A 4,920-nucleotide genomic window follows, 5' to 3' on the forward strand; every position below is an offset into this window, starting at 1 on the left:
CCAAGCTGTGCTTGGTGACTGCAGCTGTAACAAGATACTGACAAATTTACTTGTGAGTTTTTCTGTTATGTTGATCCAGCTGTTTCATAGTAACTAAACAGTTTTCTGCCTGCTTGGTGAAAAGACCTGTGCTATCCTGATTGAAGAGATGGGAATTTCAGTATTTAGCCAATGGGTACTCTCTAATCTTCTGTAAAAAAATTGAGCCATCAAGGATTTTAAAGCATCCCTAGCACTTGTAACTGTGACTCTACAAGGTCCTAAGGAGCCAAAATTTATTTAATTTGAAATTTGCCTGATTATTACTAAGGAGATTGATAGCAGTCACAAGAAAATAAACTCATCCTTTGGAGAAGCAACCAGCTGCTTGAAATGTATGGCACTCTCCACATCTCCCTCCAGTAAGGGCAGCAGGGTCCACAGAAATCAGACTTCTCCTGACTATGCCTCACCCGGGGCTCTGGAAACTGGCACACGATGGGGGCTCTGCAAATGGTCACCTTTCCAAAGACACAGGTTACAATAAGGCATTCTAACCAAGGCTGTCATCATGTCCTTGCACCCAGTGTTTCTTAGTGTTTCAGTGTTTGATAGGCTTGTAACTTAACACTGTATTCTCTAACTCCAGAGAGTCTGTCACTGCTCCTAAGTAAAAACCTTTTCTCCCCATTTCCCTTCTCTGACCAAAGGCTGTAAGTGCTTACTTATATTTCAGAACAGGCTTATGTCTGTCATAGCAGCATGTAAATACAGGAAGAAAATGAAAAGGCATGCAGCCTGGGAATGAGACCTTGGTGAGTATTCAGGGCTGGACTACTGGGGACCTTTCTCTGCCCTTCTCTTACTGCTTTCCCTGTGATTTCAAATGCTGAAAAAGGTGATGAATAATGAACAGCTTGGAATAACAATTCCTGTCTAGTCATGTTTATTGGAACATATGCCAACAGAGCACAAAATACATGGAAGGCTATTTCAGGATGAGAAACCCACCCTGGAGAATATGCAAAACACCTACATGCTGTATGTGGATGACTTGGGATTTCAGTGGAGGAGTGTCTGCTTTTAGACTGTGACATAACATACTTTCCCCCAGGAACTGGGCATACACATCAGTTCATCCAACTTGTCAATTAGAGAGCAACCCTGTGCTGGAAAGACACGTGAAACCTGTTGTCCTAGCTCCTGGGGCTTCTGAGGGAGACAAAATCATAGAATTGTTTGAGCTGGAAGGGACCCTTAAAAGTCATGTAGCCCAACTGCTCTGCAATGAACAGGGACATCCACAGCTCAATCAGGTGCTCAGAGCTCCATCCAGCCTGGGCTTGAATGTCTCCAGACATGGGGCATCTACCACCTCTTTGGGTAACCTATTCCAGTGCATCACCACCCTTACTGTAAAAAACTTTTTCCTTATGTCCAAATTAAATCTCACCTCTTTTAGTTTTGAAACCATTTCCCTTATCCTATCACAACAGACTCTGCTAAAGGGTCTGTCCTATTCCTTCTTATAGCCCCCTTTAGGTACTGAAAGTCTGCTATTGGGTCTTCCTGAAAGCTTCTCTTCTCCAAGCTGAACAGCCCCAGTTCTCTCAGCCTGTCCTTATAGGAGAGGTGTTTCATCCCTGGGATCATTTTTGTAGCCCTCCTCTGGATATGCTCCAACAGATCCACATCTCCCCTATACTGAAGACTCCACATCTGGATGCAGTACTGCAGATGAGCCCTCACAGCACAGAGCAGTTAGGGGCAGAATAACCTGCTGTCCACACCATTTTTTATGCAGCCCAGGATATAGTTGGCACATTTTTGGCTCGTGTCCCGCTGCTGTCCATCAGTACCTTCAGGTCCTTTTCAACAGGGCTGTGCACCATCCTTACATAACCCAGCTTGTACTGATAGTGTGGGTTACCACAGTTGAGGTGCAGACCTTGCACTTGGGTTTGCGGAATCTCATGAGGTTCTCTTGAGCCCATTGCTCAAGTCTGTCTGGATCTCTCCGGATGGCACCCCATCCCTAGGGTATGCTGACTGCACCACTCAGTTTGGTATCCACAAACTTGCTGAGGGTGCACTTGATTCTACTGTCAATGTCAGTGACAAAGATGTTAAAGATCACTGATCCCAGTACAGACCTTTGTGGGAACATCTGTGAAACAGTGGAACAGTATGGGGATGTGGTCTCTGGAATGTGCAGGTTTCTGCTGAAGAGCTTGCGGCCAATCAGGGTAAAAAACAATGCTGGAGACTGTTACATGGCACTCTTCCCAGTTGTTCTGGTCTTCAGGCACTGCTGAGTGGCTGCATTGAAGAAAAAAAATAAGTTTCCTAAGGGATGCACCTACAGCCACAGTCTGTAGCTGAAGGCCATGCTGCATGTACGATGCAAACAAGCTTGCATTACATGGCCTTTCTTCCCTGCAGCAGCAGTATGAATTGGTAACAATGGGAAAGAAAGCCAGTATTGCATGGATTTATGGGACTCAGTCACCAACAGTGTGAGCCACAACTCCTCAGTATTTCCTCCCCACTGAGAGGAGTATTGTGCACCTCTTCTTCTGGGGAAAAAAAACAGCGGAAGTGTGGTTAGAGGCCACAAGACTGTTCAGTCCCATACTGCTACCCAGTACAAAGTCAGGCTGGGCTAGTTGCTCCAGGGGAAGGACATGTTCTTTGCCAAAGCAGGACAAGGGACCAGGAAAGCTGTCGGCTCAAGGAATACCCAGTGGAGAGAGACAGAAATGTGGCTCAGCCTTAGGTGAAATATACTTATGAGAAATAACATCTATTCATAGAAGCAGAGGCCCACAGCAATGAAATGAGAAAAGAAGGAGGGAGAGAGTGTTCAACTATGAGCTCTTAAATACAAGGGCTGCTCCAAAAGTAATGCCTCCTTTTTTATTATGTTGTCCCATTACATCAGAGGTGAGTGTTGGTGGTATGTCAGCAGAAGTTGAACCTCTGACTTAGGAGTGCAGATGAAGCAAAGGTGTGACACTGAATTTCTTATGTGGGAAAAAAGGCAACCACTGACATTTGCTGACACTTGCTGAATGTTTTGGAGATCAGACAGTGGATGTGAGCACAGTGAGGCAGTGTGTGGTGCATTTCAGCAGTGGTGACAACAATAGGGTCACCTCTGCTGGTGCAGATTGTTACGAGGGCAGCATGCAGGCTCTTGCTCATCAGTGGTGGAAATGCAGAGCTATTGGTGGTGACTGTTAAAAAGGAGTGTTTTGAGGGAAATGTGCATTTTCCTCAAGCTGGCAGGTTTTGAGCGTTTTCATTTATTCAATGCATTAAAGCTGTTTTAATTAATCATCTCAAGCTTTTGGACAGATGGCTATTTTAGCAATTTAAAGGGCTGCCAGCTGCAGACACAGGCAGAGCCTACAAGTTTTTGAAAGCCATCCCATTTCCTTTTTATTCTCTTGATCAAAATCCAGTGCAGAGAATGATACCTGTGCTAAAAAAACTTTCCAACTCTCCAAGTCAGTGGAAATCTTTCTTGACCAGATCCCTCCTACATAAAGAACATAAGCGATATTTAAAAAAAAAACCTTTCTGTCACCTCTAAGAATTACCTGTTCGATTTGGGATTTTTCTGCTCAATATCTTGCAATAAATCAATGGCAGAATCAACGCTCTCTGTGAGAGGGCAAGGATTAATGATCTCAGTTAGTCACCTTTTAACAAAGGCCTTGTTACGGACTTGACACATCACCGTATGATGTGACTACTGAACCAGGAAGGCCTTTGGATTCTTTTGCCCATGTGTTATGACCTAGATAATTGTATGGCTGAGGGCAATCATATTTTGTCTGGATGCTTATCTGGCAAGGGAGAGTCTACTGACAGGCACTGGTGCAAAAGAAAAGCAAACCTACACATACTGTAAGCTTTGAATTGACAGCAGTGAATGCAAAACCGAACTAAAACATTCACGTGTCCTAGCACATGTTCTAAAACAAACCTCTGAGGCTGAAGGAATAATAAAATTTCCAAAACAGAGGACTAACTGGGCTGCAGCTGAAGATAGAAAATATGACCCAGATAAAGAAAGGAGGGATTTAGAGGACAATGTTGTACTGGCCAGTGACCAAAGAATTAGTTTTTCAAGTATTTTTAAATACCAGGAACAAACTGATTTGCCTGAGCAGCCCAGGAGAATACCCAGAGGAGTGCTGGAAGGCATCTCTGGGGGCTTGTCATCTCCTGCTCACCTGGGATCTTGGCAGGACTGCTTTCATTGCTTTGCTGTAGGGAGAGCTGAGCTCTGGGAGCCTGTCAAAAAACAGAGGGAAGGTCATCTCCAGGTCTGACAGTGCCAAGTGAGGCATGGACCATACACAGAAAAAAGCAAAGTGCTGGGTTATTCAAGTTTTCTCCTGGGAAGAAAGGCACTTACATGACTTATCTTAAATTCCTTTGCACAAATCCATGACACATCTGAGAGAGCTGTTTCCAGCGCTTCCCAAGTTGGAGAATTAGCTTTTATCTAGGCCAAACACTACCTGACAGTGACCACCTGAGACAACATAAGGCATATGCACTCTCATCATTATCTGTAAGTATCTTTGTAGTGGAAAAATATGGTCCCTCCCTTGCTTAAGTCACTCAGAAATATACACAGTCCACATCTCCTGATGATTTCAGAGCTCTGGAAAGGCCAGGCAACCAGCCCTGAAAGCTCAATAAATACCTCCTTCCTTAAGAACCCTTCACACTAAGGTATGGATTCAGAGTTCCACAGCCTCACCTCCAGGGCAGCCTGAGGATGTACTCTTTGCATGGCCTGACTAGAAGTGTCTTTGCAAGTGAGCTACATCTGGACAAATGGGAACCTGAATTTCAACATACTCCTGCACAATATAAAATGATGCCTTTATGCTCTTCTGGAACAGGCTGCTGCATTTTTAATTT

This window comes from Meleagris gallopavo, chromosome Z (genome assembly GCF_000146605.3).
Source record: "Meleagris gallopavo isolate NT-WF06-2002-E0010 breed Aviagen turkey brand Nicholas breeding stock chromosome Z, Turkey_5.1, whole genome shotgun sequence".
Lineage (NCBI taxonomy): Eukaryota > Metazoa > Chordata > Aves > Galliformes > Phasianidae > Meleagris > Meleagris gallopavo.